The 12,500-nt window shown below is 55.0% G+C and overlaps 2 non-coding genes and 1 pseudogene across 2 annotated transcripts; all 3 read left to right on the top strand.

Annotated features, from left to right (window-relative positions):
• Nucleotides 1-6,316: 6,316 nt before the first annotated feature.
• On the top strand, nucleotides 6,317-8,131 carry LOC144111569 (small subunit ribosomal RNA). Its single transcript, XR_013310096.1, has one exon. It is a non-coding gene; the product is annotated as a small subunit ribosomal RNA (ribosomal RNA).
• A 1,560-nt stretch (nucleotides 8,132-9,691) lies between these two features.
• Nucleotides 9,692-9,844, top strand: LOC144111659 (5.8S ribosomal RNA). The gene has a single exon (XR_013310129.1). It is a non-coding gene; the product is annotated as a 5.8S ribosomal RNA (ribosomal RNA).
• A 987-nt stretch (nucleotides 9,845-10,831) lies between these two features.
• LOC144111602 (large subunit ribosomal RNA) overlaps nucleotides 10,832-12,500 on the top strand; it is a 4,540-nt pseudogene continuing 2,871 nt past the window's right edge.

Below are 12,500 nucleotides of genomic sequence, written 5' to 3'. Positions count from 1 at the left end.
CTGTCAATTCTAGAACAGCATAAATAAGATAGGAATAAATTAGGTTCGGACGTATATAAATCTCGAATTCATCACTGCAGTGGAAGGTTCTAACGAATTCACTGCGATCCGCAAAAGACCTGGCGTACTGTAGAGGAAACTCTACAAAATACCGCAAACAGAAATCCCGGTTGATGATATCTAAACTGGGGCGGGGGGTACTAAGAGGCGAAGCTCTCGCCAATGTAACGAACAAACACTTTTCAACATTTGGAAAGTTTGATGTCGCTGACCAACGGACATTTTTTGCGCCAGCTTTATTTCAGTGCAGTTCATTCCAGGTTTCGCTATTGTTCGCTTATCTGGGCAGTCACTGGGAAATGTAATCTTGAAATGCCCTTTTTATTGCAAAAGAGATCTATTCGCTTTGTTGAAAATTTTTCAAGATATGACTCCACATATTCCTACTTCAGCGAGTACTACCTATACAAACGTTACACTGCCAGCGACAGTGTCGGGCGGCATTCCTGGAACTCGTAGCCAATCGACAACAATGTTTTTTGTTTTTTTTTTCCAAATTCACCTACGATATGGGTTTAGACGCACAAATATACAGAAACCAAGAAACAGAACCAACTCTGCTACGCAGCATTTGAACTGGAACCCATCCCGATTTAATTCATCTTTCCCTGTCTGCTTTTCGTAAGCGAGCGAAAAGTCACTTCCTGGGAAATGCACTGTAGTTTTTTATTTTATTTTTCCTGCTTATAACTTTAGCACATTTGTTTTAATTTTCTTGGTAGGTACACAGTTAGTTTCTACACATACGTTGCATCTGTGTCGGCTCTTGCAATGCTCTGTTCTGATTCTAGAAAAAAACAGCGCACACAGGACAGGGACCAAGGGAAGAACCGACGACGCGAGCGCTGACTTACAACTGATTTTATTAAGCGGAAAGTGAACACTATATATAGGAAGGAAGTAGCAGATACAATCAGAGGCAGTCAACGTCAAAGCGGTGTAAATGGCCGATAAAATCGATAAAACCGTAAGGGGTGAAGATAAAACAAGATAAAACTCAACAGATGACAAGCCATGGTGTAAAGAACCATAAAAACGCTAAGACACGTGAATAACACGTACAGTGCCTTGAATAACAAAAAAAATTCGAATACAATCAACAGGTGGAAGGCATGTGAAGGTGACAAGGATTTAAGCAGTGTGAACAAAGTTTAACAACTGACATGCGCTTGAAACGGATAACCAGGCACATAACTCACACATTCATCCGTTTTCTTTTTTTCTTTTCTTGAGAGGTACGCCACTTCTTTTTCTGATAAGACTACAGATGGCGCACTGACGCAGTTGTATTTATTGGATTTTATGTTGAAGGCTTCCCTACTTATTTGATCCGAGTGGCTTCCTATGATTTTGCAGTTTTCAAATTCAGGATGACAAGCACTGCAAATTCCTATGCGGGCTGCTATGTGTCCTTTTACCCCCTTTTCCACATCTTTATTACGTTCCCGCAATCGGTCATTACTACATCTGCCCGTCTGACCAATATATTTGTCTCCGCAAGTTAAAGGTATTGAATAAATTACTTCCTTCTGACACGGTACGAATTGTTTACGATGTTTTTTGCTGCATGTTCTTGCTGTCTTGGAAGGAGGGTTAACGCGGTTGCAGATATTTGCAAGCTTTTCCGGAGCTGAAAACACCACCTTCACCTTTGCTTTATTCATGACTTCTTTCAGATTATGGGACAGAGCGTGGAGATAAGGGATCACTGCGACTTTTTGTTTCTTTTTTTCTTTGTCTCTACCTCCTTCATTTATCCTTTCTTTTCCTTTCACCCGCTTTTGAAGCTTCTGGGCGACGGAGATGAACAGGTGATTGGGATAGCCTGCCCCTAATAACCTATTTGCGTTGTGTGTCAAAGCTGGAAAGCATGCTGTGAGGACATGATCTCTTGAGCGCGTTAGACATGCAAAGACTCGCGATTGCTCTCTTCACTAATTTCGAATGTGCTGAATGGTAATGAATCGCCGGTTTCTTATTACGTGGTTCATAGTTCCAACTAATGTGATGGACCTGGAATTCCAGCTTGATGTCAAGAAATCTGATAGTGCTGTCTACTGGCACCTCGTGAGTTACGATTAGAGGGAACATGGTCGAAGTGAAAGTATGCAAAATATTCTGAAGGTCTGAGTGGAACGCCTGCTTGTGGCTATTTATGACCACGAGATAATCATCGACATACCGAAACGTCCTTATAACAGATGAGCTGGGAAGGATGGAAGCCAAGGTCCTGTCTGTAGACGCCAGAAAAATGTCACTGAGTATGGGTGCTAAACATGATCCTATGGGTATTCCAGATTTTTGCAGGTAAATGTGCTCGTTCCATGCACAGTAGGTTGAGGACAGGTACCTTGAAAGTAACTCGAGAAAGCCTTGTACAGACATTTGCAGTGCTTGTCATCCTGAATTTGAAAACTGTAAAATCATAGGAAGCCACTCGGATCAGATAAGTAGGGAAGCCTTCAACATAAAATCCAATAAATACAACTGCGTCAGCGCGCCATCTGTAGTTTTATCAGAAAAAGAAGTGGCGTACCTCTCAAGAAAAGAAAAAAGAAAACCGATGAATGTGTGAGTTATGTGCCTGGTTATCCGTTTCAAGCGCATGTCAGTTGTTAAATTTTGTTCACACTGCTTTTGTTCACACGTTCAGATGCCTTCCACCTGTTGATTGTATTCGGTTTTTTGTTATTCATGGCATTGTACGTGTTACTCACGTGTCTTAGCGTTCTTTACACCATGGCTTGTCATCTGTTGAGTTTTATCTTGTTTTATCTTCACCCCTTACGGTTTTATCGATTTTATCGGCCATTTACACCTCTTTGACGTTGACTGCCTCTGATTGTACCTGCTACTTCCTTCCTAAATATAGTGTTCACTTTCCGCTTAATCAAAATCAGTTGTAAGTCAGCGCTCGTGTCGTCGGTTCTTCCCTTGGTCCCTGTCCTGTGTGCGCTGTTTTTTTCTAGAATGACTACCCACCAACTCGCCCAGTCTTCCACATTGGTCTGTTCTGATATTTTTTTTGGTTTTTTTTTCTAGGCGCGCATTCAGTTTCTATAGTTATGTTTTATTTGTCTTCTCTTGCACTGTCCTTTTCTGCGATTTTTTAGACGCGTTTTCTGAGTAATAAGAATGGAATGAACGTTTATACTTGAAAGTTGTGCTCTACAATTATTGTGGTCATTATAACGTGTATCTGCGTGTCTATATAAGTGCTCCTTGCTGTTGCGTTCGAGTGGTGCATAGGGCCCAGTCAGGCGGATTGATTTTCGCCGTTCGTCTGCCCTCTGCACCAAGGCACTGTGTTGTCGGACTTTCGTGAATAAAAAAAAGAAAATCTAAAAAAAATACGCGTTGCCCCCTACACTACTCCAGCATCCGGAGACTTGGTGTGTTTCTCGCAAGCGAACTAATTGTGGTCAACAAATGTTAAGCTACAGGTTGCCGAAGTCACTAAATGACATTACTCGATGTGACATCGACGTGCTCACTTGTTTTTGTTTTGTTTTTTGAGAAACCTGCCTGAGATATTTTTGTGCGCCTCTATGTCTTTCTGTAATAAGCGGTGTACGGCGTTTTCTTTTTCTTTTACTGTTGCAATTGTATCTTTTTGGGTTTCTTGTTTTGAATTTGTATTAACCCCTGGTTCATTTATAAGCCTTCACTTCCGCCCTGCTGCAGCCTCTGTAACGGCACTGTGGTCGGTCAAGCTGACCCTGAGAAGCTTTTTCCCCTTGTATCTCTCACAACAATTGTATCTCCTTGTTTGTGGAAATAAATTCAAACTCAAACTCGTCCGCCTGCTTCTTCACTAGCCGAAGATAGAGGCGTTCAGGCGGTCTCGCCTGGGGCGGACGCGATAGAGTTTTCAAGTTTTTGCCGCTCTCCCGCAAATCGGAGGCGCACGACTTTTCCATCGCAGGATAGGTCTCGGAGCGGCAAATCGTTTGGTGCCACATTCGCCTCTCTCTTCTTGCCCCATCGAAAGATACAAGCGATAAGCGCTCGCCCCTGCACAAAGGACTCCTCGCCCCGGTAACGTTTGAGAATTTTTTGCGGCCGTACCAGGCATCGGAGGCGTGCGAATTTTGCATCGGCGTATTGGGCTGGAAAGCGCGAAGCTTTTGCCGCCCTCTTCGCCTCTGTGCTTTTTATCTATCCCAAGATACGGGCGTTTAGGCTGTCTGGCTCGGGCACGGTCCAACGACATTTACAAACTTCGCGCTGGTCCCGTTAAGTCGGGCCGTTCAGTTTTTACATCAGCGTATAGCCCTCTGAAAGACGAAGAATTTGATACCTTTTGCGCCACTCTAGTGCGTCGCCCGGCGGAGTTATAGCAGTTCAAGAGAGGCCGCCCCGGCCGACCCGCGGAGGTCTGGGTACTTATCGCTGCATATATAAGGGGGGCATACCGCCGCGGCAGACGCGGAGGCGTAGAGTGCGCGCATCGTCGGCGAAGTCCGAAACGCGCCTCTCGCCGCCCCGGAGGCGCATTTGTGCATTTGGCGACCTCGGCCCATGGCATTTGCACGAGTTCGCGCACGATTTGTGCGACACTTGATCCGAAAGCGCCTCGAGTACGGCGTTTAGCGCGGCGGCAAAGTCCACGAGTACGGCTCGTGTGGTGCGCCGCGATGCTGGCCGCGCTGCCGCGCCCGCGATTTGGCCAGGTCCCGCGGCGGAACCGCGGTACCGACAGAGGGGCCGATAGCGCCACGGCAAAGTCCACGAGTTCGGCTCGCGCGGGGCGCCGCGAAACGCGCGCGCCGCGATGCCGCCGATGGGTGCCGCACGATTTGCGCGGCTCTTGCGGCGAAGGCGCCTCGAGCACGGCGCCAAGCGCCACGGCAAAGTCCACGAGTTCGGCTCGCGCGGGGCGCCGCGAAACGCGCGCGCCGCGATGCCGCCGATGGGTGCCGCACGATTTGCGCGGCTCTTGCGGCGAAGGCGCCTCGAGCACGGCGCCAAGCGCCACGGCAAAGTCCACGAGTTCGGCTCGCGCGGGGCGCCGCGAAACGCGCGCGCCGCGATGCCGCCCGATGGGCGCGCACGATTTGCGCCAAATTTACGGCGAGATCGGCACGAGTACGGCCACTTACCAACCCACGGAGGTCTGGGTACTTATCGCTGCATATATAAGGGGGGCATACCGCCGCGGCAGACGCGGAGGCGTAGAGTGCGCGCTTCGTCGGCGAAGTCCGAAACGCGGCTCTCGACGCCCCGGAGGCGCATTTGTGCATTTGGCGACCTCGGCCCATGGCATTTGCACGATTTGTGCGACACTTGATCCGAAAGCGCCACGAGTACGGCTCGTGTGGTGCGCCGCGATGCCGGCCTGCGCTGCCGCGCCCGCGATTTGGCCAGGTCCCGCGGCGGAACCGCGGTACCGACAGAGGGGCCGATAGCGCCACGGCAAAGTCCACGAGTTCGGTTCGCGCGGGGCGCCGCGAAACGCGCGCGCCGCGATGCCGCCGATGGGTGCCGCACGATTTGCGCGGCTCTTGCGGCGAAGGCGCCTCGAGCACGGCGCCAAGCGCCACGGCAAAGTCCACGAGTTCGGCTCGCGCGGGGCGCCGCGAAACGCGCGCGCCGCGATGCCGCCCGATGGGCGCGCACGATTTGCGCCAAATTTACGGCGAGATCGGCACGAGTACGGCCACTTACCAACCCACGGAGGTCTGGGTACTTGTCGCTGCTACTATATGGGGGTCCTTGTGGCACTGTCGGTGGCGTGCGCCCGAGCGCGCGCGCGCCGTACGGGTCTTGATATGCGGCCTCGTGCCCAGCGTGTCCCCGTCCCGTGGACCCCACGGCATTCGTCTGCAGCCTCATCCGCGTCTGCGATAGGGGCTGGTTGTCGGACGACGCTGTTCCCACGTGTTACGAAGTGTGTTCCGTGCTACCCGGACTCGATTCCGTGCGACTGCGCCGAAGACGCGGGCGTGTCCCGTCGTCTGGCGGCTAGGCCGTCTCGGCTACGCAGCAAGCGCCGTCCAGTGCCTGAACGCCGCGGCCCTAGCGGCCGCGTGCGCACTGGTGGGCGCGTTACAAATGCTTTGCCTAAGGGCGCGTGCTCTCTTGCCGCGCGGTGATAACCGGGCCTTCGGGTCGGATGCCGCAGCGAGCTCGAACGATGCACGGGCAGCGAGAGCTGCCGCGAAAAAGATGCGCGTCGCGCGCCGAGGGGTGAGAGGGGCCCCGATCGGCCGCGACAGGGCTCCCTTGAGGAGCGACAAGGGTTTGCCTATGCATCTACCTGGTTGATCCTGCCAGTAATCATATGCTTGTCTCAAAGATTAAGCCATGCATGTCTAAGTACATGCCGAAATAAGGCGAAACCGCGAATGGCTCATTAAATCAGTTATGGTTCCTTAGATCGTTTCTTTCTACTTGGACAACTGTGGCAATTCTAGAGCTAATACATGCATTGAGCTTGAAGGCCTTTGGCTGACGGGCGCTTTTATTAGACCAAGACCCATCGGGTTCTGCCCGTACTCTGTGGTGACTCTGGATAACTTTGTGCTGATCGCATGGCCATGAGCCGGCGACGTTTCTTTCAAGTGTCTGCCTTATCAACTTTCGATGGTAGGTTACTTGCCTACCATGGTTGTTACGGGTAACGGAGAATCAGGGTTCGATTCCGGAGAGGGAGCCTGAGAAACGGCTACCACATCCAAGGAAGGCAGCAGGCGCGCAAATTACCCACTCCCGGCACGGGGAGGTAGTGACGAAAAATAACAATACGGGACTCTTTTGAGGCCCCGTAATTGAAATGAGTACACTCTAAATCCTTTAACGAGGATCAATTGGAGGGCAAGTCTGGTGCCAGCAGCCGCGGTAATTCCAGCTCCAATAGCTTATACTAAAGCTGCTGCGGTTAAAAAGCTCGTAGTTGGATCTCAGTTCCAGACGAGTAGTGCATCTACCCGATGCGACGGCTCGGACTGAACATCATGCCGGTCCTCTCTTGGTGCCCTTCATTGGTGCGTCTCGAGGAGGCCTGCGCTTTTACTTTGAAAAAATTAGAGTGCTCAACGCAGGCGAGTCGCCTGAATAAACTTGCATGGAATAATAGAACAAGACCCCGTTTCTGTTCTGTTGGTTTTTGGAATACGGGGTAATGATTAAGAGGGACAGACGGGGGCATTCGTATTGCGGCGCTAGAGGTGAAATTCTTGGACCGTCGCAAGACGAACTACTGCGAAAGCATTTGCCAAGAATGTTTTCTTTGATCAAGAACGAAAGTCAGAGGTTCGAAGGCGATCAGATACCGCCCTAGTTCTGACCATAAACGATGCCAACCAGCGATCCGCCTGAGTTACTCAAATGACTCGGCGGGCAGCTTCCGGGAAACCAAAGTATTTGGGTTCCGGGGGAAGTATGGTTGCAAAGCTGAAACTTAAAGGAATTGACGGAAGGGCACCACCAGGAGTGGAGCCTGCGGCTTAATTTGACTCAACACGGGAAAACTTACCCGGCCCGGACACTGGGAGGATTGACAGATTGAGAGCTCTTTCTTGATTCGGTGGATGGTGGTGCATGGCCGTTCTTAGTTGGTGGAGCGATTTGTCTGGTTAATTCCGATAACGAACGAGACTCTAGCCTATTAAATAGGTGCGGGGTTCCCAGCACCTTACAACCTTCTTAGAGGGACAAGCGGCTCCTAGCCGCACGAAACAGAGCAATAACAGGTCTGTGATGCCCTTAGATGTCCGGGGCCGCACGCGCGCTACACTGAAGGAAGCAGCGTGTCTTTATCCCTGTCTGAAAAGACTGGGTAACCCGTGGAACTTCCTTCGTGATTGGGATAGGGGCTTGCAATTGTTCCCCTTGAACGAGGAATTCCCAGTAAGCGCGAGTCATAAGCTCGCGTTGATTACGTCCCTGCCCTTTGTACACACCGCCCGTCGCTACTACCGATTGAATGATTTAGTGAGGTCTTCGGACCGATGTCCGGCGCGGCCTTTCGGTTGCGCCGGTCTGTTGGAAAGATGACCAAACTTGATCATTTAGAGGAAGTAAAAGTCGTAACAAGGTTTCCGTAGGTGAACCTGCGGAAGGATCATTACCGGATTGTGCTTGTCACACCCGGCGCCGCCCCCGCTTATAAGCGGGGGAAGGCCTCAACAGCGGAGTTGCGAGATTCTGATGCCGCATCTCTGCAAAAATTGTTACGCCCAGCGGAGGTCCGTCACCAAGGGAATGTCGGACGGACTGCTTCCGTGGGTTCGAACGGCGTAACGCACCAATCTGGTGGGCTTTCGGTCTTCGACACTCGTTGTCGGAGAGACTCGAACGTAGCCGGTAGGCTGGCCGAGGGAAAAGGCCGGCCCGCTGCCAAGGGAACGGCGGCGGCTGCTGCGAAGTACGAAAGGAACCGCAGCTCGCTGGCTCTCGTTAGAGTTGCGACCGAGTCGGTAGGCCGGCCGAGGGAAAGGCCGGCCCGCCGCCAAGGGAACGGCGGCGGCTGCTGCGGAGCACGAGAGGAAACGCGGCTCGCTGGCTCATGAGAGTCGCGACGGAGTCGGTAGGCTGGCCGAGGGAGAGGCTTGCCCGCCGCCAAGGGAACGGCGGCGGCTGCTGCGGAGTACGAGAGGAAACGCGGCTCGCCGGCTCCGGAAAAGTAACTCTTCGCAACAACGCGCGCGCGGCGGGACGCGTGCGGCCCAGTACTTATAAGGAACGGCCGCCGCAAGAGGTCTCGCAGTGCGGGCGCGATGTCTGAAGCCGTGCCGGCGGGGCGAAAGGAGGCACCGGGAAAAAAAGGGACGAGGGGTTGTAATCCCGCATTTTGAACGCACCTGCGGCAGCGGGGTTCTCCTGCTGCTTCGTCCTTCCCAGCCTTCGAGTAGTCTGCCGGTGCGATACCGAAACGCCGTCCATGGCACTGTGGCCGGTGGACTCCTGTTGCGGGAGTAGTCTGACGAACGCCCGTCTGGCGGCTGTCCAAGTACGCGCTGCGTAGCCACGGCTAGGCGGTGCCTGTCTCTTAAGCGAAGCAATGATGTGGCGAAATGGTCGGATAGGGCGCAGCACGAGGGCGCACCCTTGGGGCGGCGGACTCGAGGGGCATTTCTGAGCGAAAGATGACCCCTTCCCCAAAGAGGGCGCAGCGGTGGGCGGCAGAGAACCGTCCACACAGAGCTACCGCTGCTTGGGAGTCCGGGGGTGACGTCGCTGCGAACACAACGGCAGAACAAACGTGCTCGGGGAACGGCGCAAAAGCTCTGTGTTATTGCCCAATTGATGACGAAGTTACCGGTGTGCTTCCTGGTGAACCGATGGTCGTCGGACCCGTGCGACCGCTTAAAGAAAACGGGCTGAACAGCAAACCGTGAACAGCAAAAAAAACGGCACCAGCGAAGACCGGAACTTGAGAGCGCCGTTGCACGTCTGCCTTAGGGTTGCCAAATGCCTCGTCGTCTCTAGCGACGCGCAAGCCATTGTCGCACACAAGCTTCGAAGAGACCTTGCTCGCCTCGGCTTTGAGGCACCGCGCAAGCATGCCGAACGGACGGCTGCTGGAACGTGGAATTGTCGGACGAAACTGCAGTCGGGGAGGCCAGGGGAGGAGCCCGGTGCCTAAAACCCTGGTTGTACTGTACGGAATTGAACAAACCAAATGCACGACTCTAAGCGGTGGATCACTCGGTTCTCGGGTCGATGAAGAACGCAGCCAGCTGCGAGACTTGGTGTGAATTGCAGGACACACTGAGCACTGATTCTTCGAACGCACATTGCGCCCTTGGGTCTTCCCTTGGGTTCGTCTGTCTGAGGGTCGGATCATATATCAAGAGAGACGCCGGCGCCCGGGGATGGCGCGGCCGGCGACTCGTTTTGACCGTGTCGGCAAAGAGGACGGCTCTGTACGAAACGCCGAAGATCCCTCGAAAGACTTTGCGAAAGAGGAGAGTGGGTCGAACCCTTCAGCCGCGCTCCAAGCGGCCGAGTCGGGTCGCCCTGCGCAGACGACGTAACGCGGGACGGCGGCTGCTAGCCGTAGAGCGTCTGGCCTCCGAAGGCGACCGCCGCAGGAAGGGATTACCTGCAGGGAAAGCGCGGTCCCGACGGGAGACGAGGCCGTGTGGACGGGCGGCAAAGCGTTGCCCGCTGGCCCGCGTACGTGTAGCCGAACTGCTGCGAGAAACGCAGAGACGGGAGCGCCCTGTCCGGGCACGCCCGCGCGAGAAGGGAGATCTCGCGCGGGGGTGCGGGGAGGCGACAGGCGCGCGAAAGCGTTTCGTGCGCGGCAGTTTCGGGCGAAGCGCAGAGGCGCGCCGTGGCGCGGTGACGAAGGGGTCCCCCCGGACCCGATGCAAAGGGACCGCCTCCTCGAACGGGCGCAAAGTCGAGTAAGGGTCGAACGGACGCGATCTCGTTGCGAGCGCAGTCCGCCGTCGGTCTAAGTGCTTCGCAGTCTCTGCCCCGAGAAAAACTGGGCCACTCCAGTTGGGGCGGGGGCGACGCAAAACTTGACGATGCCCCTACGCCAGGCCGAGGTCGCTCTCTCGAGGGAAAGAGAGGTGCGGCAGGGAAAAATTCGGCCGCGGCGGTCGGGGGCTCGAAACTCTCTGCGTTATCCGCGCAAACCGCATGCGCGCGGTCCCGAGCGCCGGCCAGCGGCGCCTTCCAGTCTCGCTCGCAGTCGCCGAGGGTGCTGCCGACTGTGAGCGGGGAATGGGCGGAAGGCGTCGGCCGGACGATTGGGGAAGGACGCGCGCGCGCGCTGGACCGCGCCGGAATCGAACGCGAGAGCGCACATCTGTGTCGACCTCAGATCAGGCGAGACAACCCGCTGAATTTAAGCATATCACTAAGCGGAGGAAAAGAAACCAACAGGGATTCCCTGAGTAGCTGCGAGCGAAACGGGACCTAGCCCAGCACCGAATCCCCCGTCCTTGCAGGCGGTCGGGAAATGTGGTGTATGGGAGGCAACGTTCCCGGGAGTTTGCGACGGTGCAAGTCCCCCTGACAGGGGCTTGTCCCAGAGTGGGTGCCAGGCCCGTCTCCGCCGTTGCGCGCCCGGGACGAAGCCTCCCGTGAGTCGGGTTGCTTGAGAGTGCAGCCCTAAGTGGGTGGTAAACTCCATCTAAGGCTAAATACGACCGAGAGACCGATAGTCAACAAGTACCGTGAGGGAAAGTTGAAAAGAACTTTGAAGAGAGAGTTCAAGAGTACGTGAAACCGCTTAGAGTAAAACGGGTGGGCCCTCGAAGCTCGAAAGCGGTGGGATTCAGTCTCCGGACGACTGCCGAGCTGGCGGCGTCGGGTAAACGGCTCCTCTCGGGGGGCTGTTCCGGCTGCCAGTGCGCGGACGCGGTCTCCGGGGTGCGCACTTTCCACCGCCGGTAGAACGCCGCGACGGACGCGGGTCAATGGGAAAAGTACGACTTTGAGTCCGGCTCTGGAGGTGCCCTGCTCGTCCCCTCGGGGACGGTTCGCGGGAGTTATACCTTGCCGTGCACGAAGAGTTCGTCACCCCGTCCAGGCCCCATGGGCTTCTCCCGGCTGTCGGGAGGCCCGAACGATGACGCCCTCTGGAATCGGAGCGGAGGACCCGCTGGGCAAGCTTGTCGCCTCTCGTTGTCCGGGTTGGTCCCGTGGCGGCGGGCTGGCGGCGAGAAGCCGGGCGAGCGGGGAGTTCTCCCGCGGAGGCGCTATCGTGGTTTGCGGCGAGTAGGTCGGTAACCCACCCGACCCGTCTTGAAACACGGACCAAGGAGTCTAACATGTGCGCGAGTCAATGGGTCTCTCGAAACCCAATGGCGCAATGAAACGTGAAGGCCCTTCGCGGGCCGCGTTGCGATCCCGGACCGCACAGGGGTTCGGGCGCAGCAACGGCCCGTCCCAGGCGCTCACTTGTCGCCGGGGCGGAGCGAGAGCGCACACGTTGGCACCCGAAAGATGGTGAACTATGCCCGGGCAGGACGAGGCCAGAGGAAACTCTGGTGGAGGTCCGAAGCGATTCTGACGTGCAAATCGATCGTCCGATCCGGGTATAGGGGCGAAAGACCAATCGAACCATCTAGTAGCTGGTTCCCTCCGAAGTTTCCCTCAGGATAGCTGGCGCTCGATGGGAGAGCAGTCACACCTGGTAAAGCGAATGATTAGAGGCATTGGGGTCGAAACGTCCTCAACCTATTCTCAAACTTTCAATGGGTGTACGGGAGGCCTTCAGGGTTGAGGCCTCCCGCTGCGATGAGAGTGCCAAGTGGGCCACTTTTGGTAAGCAGAACTGGCGCTGTGGGATGAACCAAACGCCGGGGTAAGGCGCCCGAGTCGGGACGCTCATGAGAACCCATGAAGGGTGTTGGTTGCTTAAGACAGCAGGACGGTGGCCATGGAAGTCGGAATCCGCTAAGGAGTGTGTAACAACTCACCTGCCGAAGCAACTAGCCCCGAAAATGGATGGCGCTCTAGCGTCGCGCCTATCCCCG

This window comes from Amblyomma americanum, chromosome 11 (genome assembly GCF_052857255.1).
Source record: "Amblyomma americanum isolate KBUSLIRL-KWMA chromosome 11, ASM5285725v1, whole genome shotgun sequence".
NCBI lineage: Eukaryota > Metazoa > Arthropoda > Arachnida > Ixodida > Ixodidae > Amblyomma > Amblyomma americanum.
The sequence above is the reverse complement of the archived record's forward strand: the minus strand, read 5'-3'. Positions and strand labels throughout refer to the sequence as shown.